Source organism: Mugil cephalus, chromosome 18 (assembly GCF_022458985.1).
Source record: "Mugil cephalus isolate CIBA_MC_2020 chromosome 18, CIBA_Mcephalus_1.1, whole genome shotgun sequence".
Taxonomy (NCBI): Eukaryota; Metazoa; Chordata; class Actinopteri; order Mugiliformes; family Mugilidae; genus Mugil; species Mugil cephalus.
Window position 1 is genome coordinate 1,370,748 of NC_061787.1, and position 21,554 is coordinate 1,392,301.

The window sequence follows — 21,554 nt, forward strand, 5'->3', positions numbered from 1 at the left end:
CCAGGAAGTAATCCCCTCACAGTGATCATTGTTTCCTATGAATCTAATAACCTCTGGTTTCTCTTTCGTCTCTTTCTGGTTTCTGTTTTTATGGATTAAAGGACCAAAGGCAAATTTACCTGATTAGATTTAAATTAAAAATAAACTCTTAATATTTATCTATATTTTATTTTAGAGTCTGTACACGGACCATTTAACTCCATTTCCATGACATCTCAGTGAACCATGTCAGCTGATCATCAACAGCTTCTAAATGGACCTGAAATCATTTTGTCAAGTTTAAAGTCAAATATGTGTATAATACAGTAAATCTAAATGGTTTCTAAATATTATTATTATCATTATTTATGTTAGATCCATATAGTTTCAGCTCCAGGTGACACTCTTGTAAAGTCTGCAGCTCTGTAAATGAAGATTTAATTTGATCATCTGGATTTAAAAGCAGAGGAAGACGTGGGTCTAAATATGAACCTCAGAGCACGTTTAGAACCAGAGCCAGGCTCAAAGTGGATTTTAGAGAATTCAAATAGAATTTGTCACCACAAAGACGCTAAAGCTGTTCATTTTATTCTCCATAAATAACCTTATAATGGGGCAGTTTTCCAAGCACCGACCAAGATGAAGAAAATAAATGATGAGTCCACTAACGACAATCCTTCCACTTCTTCTTCTCTGAACAGAACGAGCTCTTAACTCTAAACCGTGTTTGTATTTTTTCCCTTTTTTTGTTTTGTATCGGTGCCATGAGGAAAATATTTGATCATTTTTAGCTTTTGCAGGTTCTTTTTTTTTTACTACATGTTTTTGTCTGTGTTGACCGGTGCTGTTTAAAGAGTCATGTGACATATTCTCCTAGAGGTTTTCAGTCCTCTTTGGTTTCCAGCTGTGTTCATGTGGACGATGACGATGCTCCGGACTTCCACGACGTCTGGACGTTAAATTGATAAGCTCTGTTACCATAGGAACGGGTTTGTAAATGAATGAAGCCCCGTTATACTGTAAATAAATAAATAAAAACATTTAAAAACGGTGACAAGTCGTTGCTTCTGTTTGTGATCAGAGGACAGAATGAACATCTGGAGCAAGAGGTCAGAGGTCATTTAATTCAACAACATCTACGGGTGACACGAGGATTATTATTAGATTTTATTCTCGTCTTGTTCTTATCTGGCGTTAGTGAAGAAATTAAACCTGATAAAAGAACAAATCTTGTTCTTCAGCTTTACCTCGAGTCACCACTAGATGGCAGCAACACATCAGAGACCACAGAGCCGTTTATCATAGAGAGTCTGTCCAACCAGGGAAGGGGAGCGTCTGAGCTGTCTCTCTATGCTGATTGGTTCTGAGCTGTCCCTCTATGCTGATTGGTTCTGAGCTGTCCCTCTATGCTGATTGGTTCTGAGCTGGCCCTCTATGCTGATTGGTTCTGAGCTGGTCACGTGTTCCATGGGCGCCATGTTGGACACATCTAACCATTGTTCACCCATAGAGAAGTGGCAATAACAGAGAAAAAAGCTGAGAAAGTTATGGAGGAAAAGATTAAAAGGAAGAACTGGATGTCAGCTGGTTTCTCTCTATTGTGTGATGAGGTAAATGTCAATGTCTCTCTTTGACGTTTGTTAAGGTTTTATATAGAAAAATAAAGTGACACCATCATTAATGTGACCTTGATCTCTGCGGTGAGTTCACTGACTGTGTTAAAGGATTTACCAGTGTCTGTGGTGAGTTCATGGACTGTTAAACCAGTGAGATGATTAGTTTAGATGAAATTATTAAAAATAAACTTCTTAAATCTTTCATTCAAATCATTTGAAATATTAACTTCTGCATCACTAAATTTCTGTCTCCAGTTTTAATTGATTTCTACAACATGTTCTTCATTCAAGTCTTCCCCCCTTAGAATCAGATCACTCTGAAGCATGTGTTGTTTCTCCTTGCTTTAGGTTGGGATACTCTTCATGTTTGATGCTGACCACATTGGTCTGGTTCCTCTCAGGGCCAGAGTGAAACACTGTTCTCTAATGACGTCCTGAATTTACCTGCACAGTCTGATCCAGCCCAGAGATAAACTCACTACTGGACATGGAGAGAGGAGGAGCTCACCTGAGCAGGTGATCAGGTTTCATGAGGAGAGGGAGTGAACTCTGAGGAGTGTGTCTCCTTAAAGACTTGTTGGTCCTGATTCTTGTCACTGGTTCATGTCTCAGACTGACTCCATTAGAGGAGGATGAGAAGGACCACATGTCATTCTAGACCAGGGCTGTTAAACTCATTTTAGTTGGGGGGCCAATACAGCCCAGTCTGATCCATATCCATATTTATTCCATTTGTTTTAGGTAAAGAAGAACTTCTTTCATACCATACTCTATCCAGCTGTACAATAGCTCACCTTTCTCTGAGAGTTAACTCCATGTTAATGGACACTATTACACCTGACTATTTTTTCTATGTAGATACTGTAGATTCTTCCATCTTTGTTTCCTGATAATTCTGTACTTTTTTTTAATTTATTGTTCTATTTTATTTTATTTTATCTTTCGTATGTTTTTTCTTTTGAACCTAAATTCCTTCACATCCATTTTATTGAGACAACGTGATTTTAATGTGAAGAGAAAGGACACACACCAGCGCACACACATCACGTGATTTCCAGTAAACGTAGAGAGGAGGAGCAGAGGAGGAGCTCACCTGGGCAGGTGGAGGTGGAGCAATTAAAGTGAAAGTGTTTGTTCAGACTCCATTTTGATTCAGAGTTGAAGGAGGAAACTGAAGAGAGGTGAGTGTTAAAGTTCTTCTCCTTTAAGAGTTTGTTTGTTTGTGGGTGTCGTTTTTATTTATTTATTTATTTTTTTATTTCGGGGCCTTGTGTGTCGAGGGGAGGCAGTTATTAAACTGTCGTTTGTGTTTTACTTCTTACACTTCGACAAACAACCATTCACTCTCACACTTACGTTCAGTTTAGAATCACCTTCTGTGTGTTTCCTTATTCTCTTTTATTTTGTATTTCCTGTGTCACACACACACGCGCGCGCGCGCACACACACGCACACAAACACGCACACACACCACGTGGTTTCTGTTCAGTGCTGCGTGAAGAAGGAAGTGAAAGTAAAGTTTGTTCAGTTTGTTCAGACGCCATTTTGATTCACAGTAGAAGGAGGAAACTAAAGACTGAAGCGAGGTGAGAGTTAATATTCTTCTTCTTCTTCTTTAAAACTTTGGTCCAAGAATCAATAATCCTTTATTTACATCATGTGAGAACATGAGGGTTCATTTTTTATTTTATTTTATCTTGGGGCTGTGTGCGTCGAGGGGAGGGAGAGGAAGTTGATTTGTCAGCTCTGAGTAAGAAACTGTCTCTAGCGCTTTGACACTGAAAATATGGCGTTAACGTGGTGTTTGTGACCAGGATCGGTTCCTTGGTGGGCTCTACCAGCAGTGGTGTGGTCTGACCTCCCGCTCTGAGACTGGGGGACAGTTGTTTTTCTCTTACGTCATCGTGTTACAGCGCAGATGGAAATGTGGGACCGCTGCCATGTCGATAAAAAGGTGTGGCAGAAACAGGGTTCCTACGAAAGTATGGAAAAGTATGGAATTTGATGATGTAAATGTTCCTGTCGGGAAAAGTATGGAAAGTGAAAACTAGTTTCCAAGACTGTTCCCACTGTTCACTATTTCTAAAGACTAATTATATTTGGTCTTTGTCCGCTGTATTTTTCCTCCGTCAGCGTTGAATTGTTCTTGCTCGCTGCTCTTACTCTCATTAAAAACTATCGATTAAACACATTAGATGTATATGTATCTATGATTAATACTATTTATGCTGCACTTCCACTCCTGGCCAGAGAATACCATTGTAGTACATTGGTGGTAGGGGGGCGTTTGTTAAGCTCCTTCCAGCACAGATCCTGTGAGGTGAAGAAGACCAGCAACTCGTGAGAGTCATAGCATGATATAAACACACACATCACCGGCATTTTATTAGGTACACCTTGCTAGTAAAGGTTGGATCCTTTTTCTTCAGAACTGCCTTAATTCTTGGTGTCAGACTTTAAACAAGCTGTTGGAAACATTCCTCAGAGGTTTTGGTCCATATTGGACATGATAACATCACACAGTTGATATCTGATCACATCTATGATGAGAATCTCCCGTTCCTCCACATCCAAAGGTTCCTCTATTGCAGGGTTCTCAACCTTTTGCAATTGTAATTAGTTAAAGGTTTATTTGCCTAAATATTTTCTGTATTTTATCATAATCTAATTAAGTCTACCGACTTTTCTGAGCCAATATTGGAGCTGATGCTGCTTTTTGCCCCTCATTTACATGATGAAACTTATATTAGTGATAACAAATGTTACAAGTCTGAATTTAAGCAAAAACATAAAGATTTATTGTGGTTGATTTACAACCTGCACTATTAATTTGCCAGAGAGAGAAAACGTCAGCTAGCAAACTCTTACTTAACATAACAGTAAAAGGTCAGGACTGTTGCTATAGCTATTGATTTGTGTGGTCTGGTTGCCACGGCGATGCACAGGGCTTGGGTCACGTGGGCACTGGGGGATGATTGCTGTAGGTGATGTAGGGAGCTGGTTCACCTGCACTGTGGGAGGAGAGAGGCGAGTGTAGGCAGCTGCAATTTGTCTCCCCAAACCCATCAGTACATGCACACACCCCAACATTCAAGTCAATGCTCAAGAAAACACCTTTTTAAAGTAGCTTTAGGATATTATTTCTTTGTTTTTATACTGTCTCTGCTGTTTTAATGAATCACAATTTTCGACTCTATTTTATGATTTTTGTAAAATATGTAAAGTGTCTTTGAGTACCATGAAAAGCACTTACAAATTTAATTTATTATTATTATTATGATTATTATCATTATTATCATTATTATGTTGTCCATGTTAATGGACACTATTACACCTGACTATTATTTTCTATGTAGATACTGTAGATTCTTCATTAATTTTACTAATAATATTATTTATTTTAATCCTGTTTTATTTTGTCTCTCTTGTTAATTGTGGTTCTTATTTCTTGTATTTTTTTTTATCTCTCACCTGTTCTGTAAAGGCCGAGGAGATGAAACCTTGTTCACATTCAAAATCATTTTATTGAGACACGATTTGAGAAAGAGATGAACACACACACACACACACACACACACACACACACACCCATGTGGTTTCCAGTTTAGTTGCTGCGTGGAGGAGGAAATGAATGTTCAGTTTGTTCAGTTTGTTCAGACTCCATTTTTATTGACAGTAGAAGGAGGAAACTAAAGACTGAAGTGAGGTGAGAGTTAATATTCTTCTTTTTTCTTCCTTTAAAACTTTGGTCAAGAATCAATAATCCTTTATTTACATCATGTGAGAACATGAGGGTTCATTTTTTATTTCATTTTTATTTTATCTTGGGGCTGTGTGCGTCGAGGGGAGGGAGAGAGGAAGTTGATTTGTCAGCTCTGAGTAAGAAACTGTCTCTAGCGCTTTGACACTGAAAATATGGCGTTAACGTGGTGTTTTGTGACCAGGATCGGTCTCCTTGGTGGGCTCTACCAGCAGTGGTGGGTCTGACCCCCCCGCTCTGAGACTGGGGGACAGTTGTTTTTCTCTTACGTCATCGTGTTACAGCGCAGACTGGAAAATGTGGGACCGCTGCCATGGTCGATAAAAAGGTGTGGCAGAAACAGGGTTCCTACGAAAGTATGGAAAAGTATGGAATTTGATGATGGGAAATGTTCCTGTCTGGAAAGTATGGAAAGTGAAAACTAGTTTCCAAGACTGTTCCCCCTGTTCACTATTTCTAAGACTAATTATATTTGGTCTTTGTCCGCTGTATTTTTCCTCGTCAGCGCTTGAATCTGTTCTTGTTCGCTGCTCTTACTCTCATTAAAAATATCGATATAAAAAACATATAGATGTATATGTATCTATGATTAATACTATTTATGCTGCACTTCCACTCCTGTCCAGAGGAATACCATTGTAGTACAGTACATTGGTGGTTAGGGGGCGCTGTTGAGCTCCTTCCAGCACAGATCCCGTGAGGTGAAGAAGACCAGCAGCTCGTGAGAGTCATAGACATGATATAAACACACACTCACCGGACACTCACCGGCTTTTATACTATTAAATTATTTTATATTGTAATTAGTTAAAAGGTTTATTTGCCTAAATATTTTCCTGTATTTGATCATAATCAACCAAAGGAAAAATTACAAAGTTATTCAATGATTATGACATTTCAAGCATAAAGCAGTACCAGCCCTGTATTTACTTGGTATCTGATCGATACCAAAACCCCCAGGACCAAAACTCTCAACCTGGAGTACTGGAACTGAAGTTGATGTAAACTCACTGAGTGTTTTGGTTTATCTCTCAGACTGACTGAAGGCCAGAAGATGGAGGAAGAGGAGAACAGAGTCAGCTATCTGTCTATGAAGAGTCATGGTCCATACATTTTCCTCCATACTTCAGTGGAGAACCTCGACCCTCAGACACAAAGTAAGAGAACTACTACTAACTTGTTCATGACTCATTTTGTCAGTTCCAGGATATTTTCTGTCTCTGTTTGTTTTAATTATGTTCCATGAAATATTGTGAAAAGGTTTTTGTGGACTCAAATAGAAATAATGAGTCGTGTCTTCCTCTCAGCTTCTCTGGCAGCTGTCAGCCTCCTTGAAAAGCTTTAATCTAATGAAGCTAAATATGAAACCATCTCATTTTCTGCAGCATGTGTAGTTTTTGTGTTTACTGCTTCTGAAATAACCTTTATCAGTGATTGATGAAAAATAAATGAGAATAAACCATATTTGTTTCTGCAGCGGTCAGTACCACAGACAGAGAGCAGAGTCTACAGTATCCAGCTGTCTGTCTATTTAAGAGTGACAGGTCCATGTATTATCCTCCAGACTTCAGTGGAGAACCTCGACCCTCAGACACAAAGTAAGAGAAACTACTACTCACTTGTTCACGACTCATTTTAATCACTTCTGTCAGTTCCAGGATTTTTTTCTGTCCCCAGTGGTTGATTGAGTTTAACTGAAATGTATTTTTTATTCCAGCTGTTAACCAAAGTTTATTCAGGTTACAGTTATAAACTGAAGGTGGTCTCAGAGACTACAGACTCTCAGCTTAAATTTGAGAGTATTCACATCCAGACTGGAGGAAATTTGTAGGAATTAAAAACATTTTAACACACAATCGACTAGAGTTCGACCGATATGGATCTTTTAGGACGATACTGAGTATTTTAACATCAGCATTAGCCAACAGCTGATACATGCTACCGACTTTTCTGAGCCAATATTTGGAGCTGATGCTGCTTTTTGTCCCTCCATTTACATGATGAAACTTATATAGTGATAACAAATGTTACAAGTCAGAATTTAACCAAAAACATAAAGATTTATTGTGGTTGATTGACAACCCGCACTATTAATTTGCCAGAGAGAGAAAAACATCAGCTAGCAACTCTTACTTAACATTAACAGTAAAAGTCAGGACTGTTGCTATAGCTATTGATTTGTGTGGTCTGGTTGCCACGGCGATGCACAGGGCTTGGGTCACGTGGGCACTGGGGGATGATTGCTGTAGGTGATGTAGGGAGCTGGTTCACCTGCACTGTTACATATCCACCACCAGTGTACACGTTCTCCATCTTTGGGCGTGTGTAATCTGAAAGCTGCTGAAGTAGCTGTGATTGATGTATTAAATGCTTGAAAGTCACCTGGACCAGCGTGTTTACATGAACCAGCAGCAGCGCGTCACACAAAATATACAGGACCTTATTTCTATTATTTTTTTTCGGTTCTATGAATCCTGGATGACCGCCAGAGGCGGTGCTTCAAGCACTGAATGCATCCATCTCGCGCATGCGCAGGTCGAGTATTATACCAACAAAGTCACCTGTGACCCTGATGACCCGGTTTACCTATATCTTCCGGTGACATCAGAGGATCGGTTCCTGCAGAATCTTCTCACGAGTGCACGAGGATTCTGAGTGACGGAATGCTCTGGCGGTCATCCAGGATTCATAGAACCGTTTGTTACATAAGTAACTTTCGTTCTATTTCATCCTTACTGACCGCCAGAGGCGGTGCTTCAAGCACTGGATGACCCATAACAACAAAAATCACGAAGAATTCCAATGCATACCTCATTGAGAGGAAACAGCAGAATCAGGCAACAGGACCACACCCATCGGATGGGGGGTGGCAACATTCACCCGATAGAACCTGGAGAAGGGTACTTGGTGATGCCCATGATGCTGCATCATAGATGTCTTCCAGGGGCACACCACGCAGGGCCGCCCATGATGTTGAGACGGCCCTGGTAGAGTGGCACCTCACCCCTGACGGCAGGGGATGACCACCTCCTTTATATGCGTGGGTGATGACGTCAAAACCCAATGAGATAATCGTAGTTTGGAGAGAGCACAGCCTTTCCTAGGACCACCATAGCAGAGGAAGAGCTGGTCTGACCGTCTTATACCTGCGGTCGCGGTTACATAGGTTCTCAGAGCCCCCACAGGACACAGCAGTCTTAACCTGTCCTCCCCTGCTGGGGGGGGCAAATTGTGCTAGGTGGATAGGTCGATTGAGGTTCAATGACGACAGAACCTTCGGGAGAAAGGCTGTGTTTGGCCAAAGAGTAACCCTGAACCATCCGAGTTCCACCTCAGACATGAATCACTGACGGATAGAGCATGTAGCTCTCCGACCCGCTTTGCTGAAGCAATGGCAAGGAGAAAGGCAGTCTTAACAGAGACCCACTTCAGTTCTGCCTGTTCCAGGGGTTCAAAGGGAGGCAAACACGAGCATCTAGCACCCGGTGCAGATCCCATGCCGGGGCACGCTGTGCTCGTGGGGGTCACAACCGCCACGCCCCCTTCAGAAAAAGTGACACCCAATCTGTGGCACCCTACTGTGTCATTTTCCACCCGAACATGTCGAGAGGAAATGGCTGCCACATACACCCTCAGAGTAGCCGGGGGACCGACCGTTATCCAAGAGTGACTGGAGGAACTCCAAAATCTTAGGGATTGAACAGTTCACAGGGTCCTCACCCTGTTGAACACCACTCAGTGAACAGCTGCCACCTATTTTTATATTGCAAACGGGTAGAAGGCGCCCTGGCATTCAATATGGTATTACAGACAGAATTTGAACACTCTGTCAGTAGGGGTTGGGCCCTGCAGCGGCCAGACCCATAGCTGCAGGCGAGGAGGGTCGGGATGCCAAATCTGGCCCTGTAACTGAGACTTTCCTGTCGGGAGGGAGGCGCCATGGCGAGCTGCGGCAGAGCCTGCTCAGCAGTGGGAACCACGTCCTGCCTGGCCAAAAGGGGCTACCAACAGCAGTCTGTGACCCTGCTGGAGGACCCTCTGTAGGTTGGAAAATCAGAGGGATTGGCGGAAACGCATAAAGACTGTCTGGCCAATCGTGGGCAAGAGCATCCTGACCCAGAGGGCTGCTCTCTTCTGTCAAAGAGAACCAGAGAGGGCAATGGGTCGACTCCTCCGTGGCAAACAGATCCACTTGCCTTGCCAAAGACCTCCCAGATGTTGAGAACGACCTCTGGATGAAGCCGCCACTCCCTGGCGGCGGTTTGTAACGAGGGGAGGAAGTCGGCAGCCTGGTTCTTTTCCTCCGGGCAAATACATTGCTCTCAGGCTGGCCAGACGTGGCGCTGCCCACAACAGCAGTTCCCGGGATGCCTGCAACAGTTGGGCAGACCTGGTGCCCCCCCGGTGGGTTTATGTGGGAGACGGTTGAGACATTGTCCGACCGTTTTAAGCACATGTCAGCCTCTCAGGAAGGGAAGGAAAAAAGCAGTGCCTGTGCACAGCCCACAGTTCTAGAACATTGATATGCACCGACGGTCTCGAGCAGACCACAGCCCTGAGCTGTCTGGTTCTGCCACACGGCGCCCCACCCTGAGAGGGAGGCATCTGTTGTGATGGCTTCTCGACGGGACGCAATGGAACCCAAGGGCATGCCCTGAAGGAGAAATGATCCCCCTTTCCATGGGGCCAGAGCAAGAAGGCAACAGCGTGACACTCTGAGTCTCCTGTGCCCGTGCCATAGAACATTGAAATGAAAGCTGTGCAGCCACCTCTGAAGAGGACGTAGCGACAGAGTCCCAGAGGAACCACATTGGCAGCAGCCGTCAGTTTCCCGAGGAGGCGCAAAAAACTCCACATAGCGCAACCACCTGCCTTCCTGAAACAAGAGAAGGAGGCGGAGAATGTCGTCCACCCGCTGTGGTGACGGACAGGCCTTCATGGCGACTGAATCAAGAGTCATTCCGAGGAAAGAGTGTGCTCTGCGAGGGAACCAGGCAACTCTTGGGAAAATTTACCTTCAGGCCCAGTCGGGCCACGTGGTACAGAAGATGTGTCGTGTCCAGGGCAACCTGAGATTGGGACGGTGCACAGATGAGCCAGTCGTCCAGATATGGGAGGACCTTCATTCCCCGCGACTGCAGGGGTGAGAGGGCTGCCATCATGCACCTGGTGAAAACCCGTGGGGAAAGGGAGGGGCCAAACGGGAGCACCCTGAACTGGTAATGACGCCCGTGAAAAGCGAACCGCAGAAACTGTCTGTGGTTTGGAGCTATGGGGACATGAAAGTAGGCATCCTTCAGGTCTATTGATGTAAACCACTCCTCTCTGGCCACAGTGCGCAGAACCTCTGCATTGCTGAGCATGTGGAACCTCAAGACCTTCAGGAATCTGTTTGAGACCCCTCAGGTCGAGGATGGGACGGAGTCGCCGTCTTTCTTTGTTACTAGAAAGTAAGTGGAGTAGAATCCCCCTGGTTGCAACAGGGGATCTACTGGCTCGATGGCACCTTTTTCCAGGAGGACGGACAACTCCTGGCTGAGGGCTTGGGCTTTTGCCGGGTCGCGTATGATGGTCATCTTGACCCGGCCATAGGCTGGGGGCCGGCGTCGGAACTGAAGTTTGTACCCGTGGGTCAAGGTGGAAAGCACCAGGGGTCCCTGGTGGAAGCAGCCCAGTAACTGAGCTGCTGCTGGAAAAAACAGCCGACGACCGGCCTTTGGGCCTCAGCGCCGGGTCCCCCGGCTCTAGAGGCTCTGGGGGCACGACGGGCAGCACGAGGGGGGCTGAGGTTGCCCAGAGGGCAGCTGCTCAGAGGCCCGAAATGCCGTGCCTGCTGGTGGGCAGGCTTGTGAAGGTATGCGCTGAGACCTGCGATAGCTACTGGGATAAGTCGTGGATGAGGCCGGCGTGGGGGGCAACTGAAGAGCTCCTAGGGCCGCTAGGAGGGGGGCATATTCCTTTGAAGCTCAGACAGCTGAAGTCGAGTCTGTCTGGCTTGAACTGCGGGGGTTAAGCGCCTCTAGAGCGCAGACCCAAATTGCTCCCAGGTTCCACCGGAACACTGCGGAGAGTTCTCCTACATGCATCAGTCAGAGGAGATTGTGCCAGCCAAACCTGACGGCGAGCCTGGACGAGAGTGGACATCAATCGCCCCAGCTCTCTAGACATCAGCGCGAATGCCTGCAGGGAAGCGTCGCTGAAATTGTGGACGGGAGCATCCACTGTAGTCTCCTGCAGGGATGCTGATAGCGCGAGCAGCAGGTGGGACATAGAATTACCTATGTGTCCCATGCGTGCCGCTGCGTCATAGGCTTTTTCAGAGTAGGTCATCCGTAACCCGACACTGGGGACGAGGACACCTCGCATCTGGCCTCAGAGCCTCATCAGGCAAGACAATCAGAGCAGCTATAGTGGGCTCAATTGCTGGCATGCGGCCCAAGCCAAATCTGGGTGCATCCCGCATGGCTGCCAGGGTGCGACCATCAGATGTTGCATGAGAGGAGATTCTAGAATCCCTCCAACATGCATGCAATTCCATCAGATACTCTTCTGATGGGGGGACAGTAAAGTTAGTGTGGGATGGACCACGCCTGAAGAAAGCACTGGTCGGAGCCGACTGAGCTTGTGGTAGGTCTAACTGCAAACAGGCCAAGGGCCATACGAATGATGGCTCCCATTGAGCCATCATCAGAACCCCCAGCGGAGCTGTGGGTCGATGAGCAGGAGCCTTGCCGCGGAAGCACGGGAGGTTACATCCTGCGCAACCACTTCCGGCTCATATTCAGCAAATTGAGTGGCTGACGCCGCCATGGAAAGCACATCTTCCTCGGCTCCAAGATGGGCGCTGGAGGCACTGAAGCAAACTGGCTCCCCTGCACCAGTCCCCGACTGGAAGGTTAGGAAGAGGGATTTCATATTATTAATTTTTTGTTGTTAACTGGTCCCTTGGAAGCAAGACTGGACTCCTTAACCCTCTTCCTGGAAGTGGGGACTGCTGTCTCGGCAGCACGACGTTTGGGCCTGCCAGACCGAGTTGGAACCACTCCCTGTGCTGGGGTCAGCTGTTCAGGTGATGGGCTGAGGGTCAACAGTTGTTCTACCTCAGCTAGTCTGGCAGCCCTCACTGCCCGGGGCATGAAGCTGCAGTTCATGCAGGCGTCATCTGAAAGAGCCTCCTTCAGATGCTCAAGGCCGAGGCAGAGGGACAAAAAATCATGGCCATCTTCAGGCTGCAGAGAGCCATACAGGCTGAACAAGAATGGTTGCCAAACATGGTGACAACCAGGAAACAAAACAGAAACCAAAAAGACAGTGGGAGAGGGAGCGAAACCGCAGCCGTCACCAGATAAAGGTTGCAGGAGATGAGTTAGCCTCAGCGGGAACACTGCTACCAACTACAAAATCACACCTATGCTGGGAGCGGGAGCGTAAACACTGCCTTCACCAGTTAGGGGTATTTGCACAAAACGGGCACAGTCGAAATGCACCACAATACACAAAACTAAGGTAGGCCCGAGCGAAAAACGCCGGTAATAATTAATAGGGAAAGAAAAGTAACAAACAGTCAAGAAAATAAAACCCCTGATTCACATCAATTAACTGAAATGCCAAGTGCAATGCAAATGCCCGGGAGAGGGAGCGAAATCACTACCTCACCAAACAAATGAAAAATGCAACACAAAACGAGTACAATCGGTTGCACCGATAGTCAACGGCAAGCACACGCAATGCTTACAGCTAATTGGCAAACATTAGCTGTACAGATGTGGAGAGGGAGCGAGGCCACTGCCTTCCAGCAACTGAAAAAATAATACAAATATATAGCGGTACAAATGTCGGGAGAGGGAGCGAGGCCACTGCCTTCACCAGCAAACGAAACAACAAAACAAAGCGAATGCAAAAGGGTTGCACCGATAGTCAGCACTAATGGCAAGCACACGCAATGCCAACAGCTGATTCACATGTATTATGCCGGGAGAGAGGAGCGGGAACACTACCTCCACCAACAAACAAACAAATACAACCAACGAGTAACCGGTTGCACTTAAGAATGTATATAATAGAACGAAATAAACTTATCCAACCGAGGATGAAAAGCTGATGCAGATGTGTCCGCGGCAAACCACAAACCTCTCGGCGGAGTCCGTTGCAGCCTTTGGAGGGGCGAGCAGCTCGCGGCTCCGACGAAAACTTCGGCGAGGCTACCGGCAAAAGAAGCAATAGCCACTTAGCTTTGCTAGCGCAGTGGCGTGCAGTTACCCGCGAAGCGAGAAGATGAAAAGGAACCGATCCTCTGATGTCACCGGGAAGATATAGGTGACCGGGGTCATCAGGGGTCACAGGTGACTTTGTTGGTATAATACTCGACCTGCGCGTGCGCGAGATGGATGCATTCAGTGCTTGAAGCACTGCCTCTGGCGGTCAGTAAGGATGAAATAGAACATCAGTTACTGATGAGAATAAAACATTATTGTAATCTGTTTCTGCAGAGGTCAGTCCCACAGACGGAGATTAATCACATGATCAGATTGATGATGCTGTCTGTGATCAGCTGTAAATACCTGTTTTCTTTACTGCACATGTCCATTTTTAACGTCCAGTCCAGAGCGTCCGGATTTTTTTATTTTAGTTTTAGAAATTCACCAAAACGTGTGGGTTTCATGTGGTTAAATTTGACTGGGGCTTTGCACACAGAATGCTCTGGTATCATCGTTGCATTTGACGTAATTCCCAAGAGGCTGCCTCTCTGTGCTGCTAAAGAGAACAAGCACATACAGATTCTGCTCTGGGCTATTTCATTTTATCAGTCCCTCCTGCTTCTTTCTATCGCCTCTGTATGTGTGGGCTCTGCGACACTACAAACAGAGGGAACAGGCGTCGGAGCAGCGTCGCCTCAAGTGTAGCCTGTACATGGGGACGGACTGGACATCTCTGTGTGTTCTGGAAAATCACTTTTTTATTTCTTTAAATAGGCCTGACAGCATTGTTTAGGGGACACCAGGGACAGTTGGAAACACTTTTTGCATTTTTCCCTCAACAAATCAGAGACTCTATTTTAAAAAACCTTAATGTGTCAACTAAAAAACTATGTGTGAAAGTGGTTTTAAGTAATATTTTCAGGTTGCAAAATTCATCTAAATAAAGTGACTACAATGAAGTTGTAACACATGGCAAGGTGATCGACCTGTTGAGCCGTAGAAAAAGCTGCTGGTTGAAATAGAAAAATAAAAATCAGGGTTTGTACCGTAATGTGTCATTTTCATTTTTTTTAGAAATGATATCATGAAATTGGTATCGAAAAAAGTATCGTTTAGGAACAGGTTTCGAAGTAAAGGTATCGGTATTGGTACCGGTATCGAAAATTTTGATTGATACTCAGCCCTAATTCTGACAAAAGCAACAATATTTGGGAAAGATATCACTGTTCCACATGAGAAATATATATTACATAAATATAATATCAATAAGAGTTGCTAGCCAGCTTTAAGGGCTATCTCATTTACCTTAGTGGTTTTTCTCATAAAAGTTGCCCTTCTTCATGCCATCTTGGATTAAAAAAAAGAACGAAATAAACTGCTACTGAACTGATTTTTATCTCAGAGATTATCAGTTTTATTGAGAATAAACCATATTTGTTTCTGCAGCGGTCAGTACCACAGACAGAGAGCAGAGTCTACAGTATCCAGCTGTCTGTCTATGAAGAGTGACAGGTCCATGTATTATCCTCCAGACTTCAGTGGAGAACCTCGACCCTCAGACACAAAGTAAGAGAACTACTACTCACTTGTTCACGACTCATTTTAATCACTTCTGTCAGTTCCAGGATATTTTCTGTCCCCAGTGGTTGATTGAGTTTAACTGAATGTGTCTTTTATTCCAGCTGTTAACCAAAGTTTATTCAGGTTACAGTTATAAACTGAAGGTGGATCTCAGAGACTACAGACTCTCAGCTTAAATTTGAGAGTATTCACATCAAAACGGAGGAAATTTGTAGGAATTAAAAACATTTTAACACACAATCGACTAGAGGTCGACCGATATGGATCTTTTAGGGCCGATACTGAGTTTTTTAACATCAGCATTAGCCAACAGCTGATACATGCTACCGACTTTTCTGAGCCAATATTTGGAGCTGATGCTGCTTTTTGCCCCTCCATTTACATGATGAAACTTATATAGTGATAACAAATGTTACAAGTCTGAATTTAAGCAAAAACATAAAGATTTTTTTGTGGTTGATTGACAACCTGCACTATTAATTTGCCAGAGAGAGAAAAACATCAGCTAGCAAACTCTTACTTAACATTAACAGTAAAAGTCAGGACTGTTGCTATAGCTATTGATTTGTGTGGTCTGGTTGCCACGGCGATGCACAGGGCTTGGGTCACGTGGGCACTGGGGGATGATTGCTGTAGGTGATGTAGGGAGCTGGTTCACCTGCACTGTTACATATCCACCACCAGTGTACACGTTCTCCATCTTTGGGCGTGTGTAATCTGAAAGCTGCTGAAGTAGCTGTGATTGATGTATTAAATGCTTGAAAGTCACCCTGGACTCAGCGTGTTTACATGAACCAGCAGCAGGCGTCACACAAAATATACAGGACCTTATCTCATCCTCTCAAACGCCTTTTGAATGACAGGCACGTCGTTACACTCCTTGTAATCCAAGATGTTCTGGATGCCTTGTCTCATTGAGTGCAGGTTGTTTCCTCTGAAGTTTGCCTCTATCTGCTCTTTGTCTTTTAACTTTGCAGCCTTGATGCCTCTGTTCAGGTCCACTCTAGCCCTTTCCTATAGGCCTCTCTGTCTCCTGTCCTCGGTGCTGAATCCCTGGTCCCTAGTAGACCTCTGACCGTGGAGTTGAACCAGGGTTTGTTGTTTGGCAAATGTTTTTAACCTGTCTACTGGTGGTTACACTGTCTATGCAAGAGTTGATATGTTCTAGCACAAAGGAGGTGTAGGCCTCAGTATGTGGATGTTCAGAAAAGGCCCCACACAGTGTCCTCAAAACAGTTGGCAAAGACAACGTCGCCTCCTCGCTCAACACTGCACGTTCTTATATAATGGGTTTGATCTAGAGATGAGGGGCCTATAAGATGGTTTTTAAAACACGGATAGACTGTCTGAATGTCCAAGCTATGTGGAGAGTCGGGCTGTGTCAGGTCCGGGAGTGTTGGTGTAGACTTGGTCAAGTGTTCTGCCTTTCCTTGAATTGATTGTCTACATTTTTTTATTAAATTTGGGAAACACTGTCTTCAGATTGGTGTGACTGACAAAAACAACAATATTTGGGAAAGATGTCACTGTTCCACACTGAGAAATATATATTACATAAATATATAATATAAATAAGAGTTGCTAGCCAGCTTTAAGGGCTCTCTCATTTACCTTTGTGTTTTTTCTCATAAAAGTTGCCCTTCTTCATGCCATCTTGGATTAAAAAAAGAACGAAATAAAACTGCTACTGAACTGATTTTTATCTCAGAGATTATCAGTTTTAATGAGAATGAACCATATTTGTTTCTGCAGCGGTCAGTACCACAGACAGAGAGCAGAGTCTACAGTATCCAGCTGTCTGTCTATGAAGAGTGACAGGTCCATGTATTATCCTCCCGACTTCAGTGGAGAACCTCGACCTCAGACACAAAGTAAGAGAACTACTACTCACTTGTTCACGACTCATTTTAATCACTTCTGTCAGTTCCAGGATATTTTCTGTCCCCAGTGGTTGATTGAGTTTAACTGAAATGTATTTTTTATTCCAGCTGTTAACCAAAGTTTATTCAGGTTACAGTTATAAACTGAAGGTGGTCTCAGAGACTACAGACTCTCAGCTTAAATTTGAGAGTATTCACATCAAAACCGGAGGAAATTTGTAGGAATTAAAAACATTTTAACACACAATCGACTAGAGGTCGACCGATATGGATCTTTTAGGGCCGATACTGAGTTTTTTAACATCAGCATTAGCCAACAGCTGATACATGCTACCGACTTTTCTGAGCCAATATTTGGAGCTGATGCTGCTTTTTGCCCCTCCATTTACATGATGAAACTTATATAGTGATAACAAATGTTACAAGTCTGAATTTAAGCAAAAACATAAAGATTTTTTTGTGGTTGATTGACAACCTGCACTATTAATTTGCCAGAGAGAGAAAAACATCAGCTAGCAAACTCTTACTTAACATTAACAGTAAAAGTCAGGACTGTTGCTATAGCTATTGATTTGTGTGGTCTGGTTGCCACGGCGATGCACAGGGCTTGGGTCACGTGGGCACTGGGGGATGATTGCTGTAGGTGATGTAGGGAGCTGGTTCACCTGCACTGTTACATATCCACCACCAGTGTACACGTTCTCCATCTTTGGGCGTGTGTAATCTGAAAGCTGCTGAAGTAGCTGTGATTGATGTATTAAATGCTTGAAAGTCACCTGGACTCAGCGTGTTTACATGAACCAGCAGCAGCGCGTCACACAAAATATACAGGACCTTATCTCATCCTCTCAAACGCCTTTTGAATGACAGGCACGTCGTTACACTCCTTGTAATCCAAGATGTTCTGGATGCCTTGTCTCATTGAGTGCAGGTTGTTTCCTCTGAAGTTTGCCTCTATCTGCTCTTTGTCTTTTAACTTTGCAGCCTTGATGCCTCTGTTCAGGTCCACTCTAGCCTTCCTATAGGCCTCTCTGTCTCCTGTCCTCGGTGCTGAATCCCTGGTCCCTAGTAGACCTCTGACCGTGGAGTTGAACCAGGGTTTGTTGTTGGCAAATGTTTTAACCTGTCTACTGGTGGTTACACTGTCTATGCAAGAGTTGATATGTTCTAGCACAAAGGAGGTGTAGGCCTCAGTATGTGGATGTTCAGAAAAGGCCCCACACAGTGTCCTCAAAACAGTCTGGCAAAGACAACGTTGCCTCCTCGCTCCAACACTGCACGTTCTTATATAATGGGTTTGATCTAGAGATGAGGGGCCTATAAGATGGTGTTAAAAACACGGATAGACTGTCTGAATGTCCAAGCTATGTGGAGAGTCGGGCTGTGTCAGGTCCGGGAGTGTTGGTGTAGACTTGGTCAAGTGTTCTGCCTTTCCTTGAATTGATTGTCTACATTTTTTTATTAAATTTGGGAAACATTGTCTTCAGATTGGTGTGACTGAAGTCGTCAGCTACAATAAAGAAGTCATCAGGGTGTTTGTTTTGTTGTCTGCTGATGCTAACATATAGCTCAATGGCTGAGTCTGAAATGTTGTCCCGCAGCCATATTTCTGTTATTATTGTTATGCAGCTGTCCATCCAGCGAGTGACAATCTGTCTTTAATGTTGTCCATGTTATTTACCAGGGAACGGGTATTGGTAATAAAAACCCTGGGGATCGCTGGTCTGTGAGGAGCCGTGTCTAGCCTGGTTCAGATGCCGGCTCGCTTGCCCCTCCTCTGCCGTCTCTCGCAGTGTCACTGTTGTTCCTTTTGGTCACTGTTGGTCGTTGTTTGGTCCGTATTTGTTGGTGTATAATCTCCGGTAAAGAATCAAGCCCCTCCAGAGTCCATTTCCATTTTAATGTGATGAGTTCAGCTTGAGAGTGATCCGTTGTCAGTAAGCACCTGTTGACTAAAGAAGAGCACCGGGCCGCTGCAACTGAAGTCTGCAATAAAACTGCTCCTGAACTGGTTTTTATCTCAGAGATCATCAGTTACTGATGAGAATAAAACATTATTGTATCTGTTTCTGCAGAGGTCAGTCCCACAGACGGAGATTAATCACATGATCAGATCTGATGATGCTGTCTGTGATCAGCTGTAACATTACCTGTTTTCTTTACCTGCACATGTCCATTTTTTACGTCCAGTCCAGGGCGTCCGGATTTTTTTTATTTTAGTTTAGAAATTCACCAAAATGTGTGGTTTTCATGTGGTTAAATTTGACTAGGGCTTTGCACAGAATGCTCTGGTATCTCGTTGCGTTTCACGTAATTCCCAAGAGGCTGCCTCTCTGTGCTGCTAAGAGACAAGCACATACAGATTCTGCTCTGGGCTATTTCATTTTATCAGTCCCTCCTGCTTCTTTCTATCGCCTCTGTATGTGTGGCTCTGCGACGCTCACAAACAGAGGGATCAGGCGTCGGAGCAGCGTCGCCTCAAGTGTAGCTGTACATGGGGACGGACTGGACATCTCTGTGTGTTCTGGAAAATCACTTTTTTATTTCTTTAAATAGGCCTGACAGCATTGTTTAGGGGACACCAGGGACAGTTGGAACACTTTTTGCATTTTTCCCTCAACAAATCAGAGACTCTATTTAAAAACCTTAATGTGTCAACTACAAAAACTATGTGTGAAAGTGGTTTTAAGTAATATTTTCAGGTTGCAAAATTCATCTAAATAAAGTGACTACAATGAAGTTGTAACACATGGCAAGGTGATCGACCTGTTGAGCCGTAGAAAAGCTGCTGGTTGAAATAGAAAAATAAAACTCAGGGTTTGTACCGTAATGTGTCATTTTCATTTTTTTTTAGAAATGATATCATGAAATTGGTATCGAAAAAAGTATCGTTCAGGAACCGGTATCGAAGTGAAGGTATCGGTATTAGTACCGCTATCGAAAATGTTTGATTGATACTCAGCCCTAATTCTGACAAAAGCAACAATATTTGGGAAAGATATCACTGTTCCACACTGAGAAATATATATTACATAAATATATAATATCAATAAGAGTTGCTAGCCAGCTTTAAGGGCTCTCTCATTTACCTTTGTGGTTTTTCTCATAAAAGTTGCCCTTCTTCATGCCATCTTGGATTAAAAAAAAGAACGAAATAAAACTGCTACTGAACTGATTTTTATCTCAGAGATTATCAGTTTTAATGAGAATGAACCATATTTGTTTCTGCAGCGGTCAGTACCACAGACAGAGAGCAGAGTCTACAGTATCCAGCTGTCTGTCTATGAAGAGTGACAGGTCCATGTATTATCCTCCAGACTTCAGTGGAGAACCTCGACCCTCAGACACAAAGTAAGAGAACTACTACTAACTTGTTCACGACTCATTTTAATCACTTCTGTCAGTTCCAGGATATTTTCTGTCCCCAGTGGTTGATTGAGTTTAACTGAAATTAGAGTATTGAGAGTATTCACATCAAAACCGGAGGAAATTTGTAGGAATTAAAAACATTTTAACACACAATCGACTAGAGGTCGACCGATATGGATCTTTTAGGGCCGATACTGAGTTTTTTAACATCAGCATTAGCCAACAGCTGATACATGCTACCGACTTTTCTGAGCCAATATTTGGAGCTGATGCTGCTTTTTGCCCCTCCATTTACATGATGAAACTTATATAGTGATAACAAATGTTACAAGTCTCAATTTAACCAAAAACATAAAGATTTATTGTGGTTGATTGACAACCTGCACTATTAATTTGCCAGAGAGAGAAAAACATCAGCTAGCAAACTCTTACTTAACAATAACAGTAAAAGTCAGGACTGTTGCTATAGCTATTGATTTGCCTGGTCTGGTTGCCACGGCGATGCACAGGGCTTGGGTCACGTGGGCACTGGGGGATGATTGCTGTAGGTGATGTAGGGAGCTGGTTCACCTGCACTGTTACATATCCACCACCAGTGTACACGTTCTCCATCTTTGGGCGTGTGTAATCTGAAAGCTGCTGAAGTAGCTGTGATTGATGTATTAAATGCTTGAAAGTCACCTGGACTCAGCGTGTTTACATGAACCAGCAGCAGCGCGTCACACAAAATATACAGGACCTTATCTCATCCTCTCAAACGCCTTTTGAATGACAGGCACGTCGTTACACTCCTTGTAATCCAAGATGTTCTGGATGCCTTGTCTCATTGAGTGCAGGTTGTTTCCTCTGAAGTTTGCCTCTATCTGCTCTTTGTCTTTTAACTTTGCAGCCTTGATGCCTCTGTTCAGGTCCACTCTAGCCTTCCTATAGGCCTCTCTGTCTCCTGTCCTCGGTGCTGAATCCCTGGTCCCTAGTAGACCTCTGACCGTGGAGTTGAACCAGGGTTTGTTGTTGGCAAATGTTTTAACCTGTCTACTGGTGGTTACACTGTCTATGCAAGAGTTGATATGTTCTAGCACAAAGGAGGTGTAGGCCTCAGTATGTGAATGTTCAGAAATGACCCACACAGTGTCCTCAAAACAGTCTGGCAAAGACAACGTTGCCTCCTCGC

General features: G+C 44.1%; 2 long non-coding RNA genes across 2 annotated transcripts; both read left to right on the top strand.

Annotated features, from left to right (window-relative positions):
• Window positions 1–6,423: 6,423 nt before the first annotated feature.
• On the top strand, window positions 6,424–15,061 carry LOC124995633. Its single transcript, XR_007110738.1, has 3 exons — window positions 6,424–6,512; window positions 6,833–6,953; window positions 15,000–15,061. It is a non-coding gene; the product is annotated as an uncharacterized LOC124995633 (long non-coding RNA).
• Window positions 15,061–20,275, top strand: LOC124995637. Its single transcript, XR_007110742.1, has 3 exons — window positions 15,061–15,119; window positions 16,887–17,005; window positions 20,246–20,275. It is a non-coding gene; the product is annotated as an uncharacterized LOC124995637 (long non-coding RNA).
• The last annotated feature ends 1,279 nt before the right edge of the window (window positions 20,276–21,554 follow it).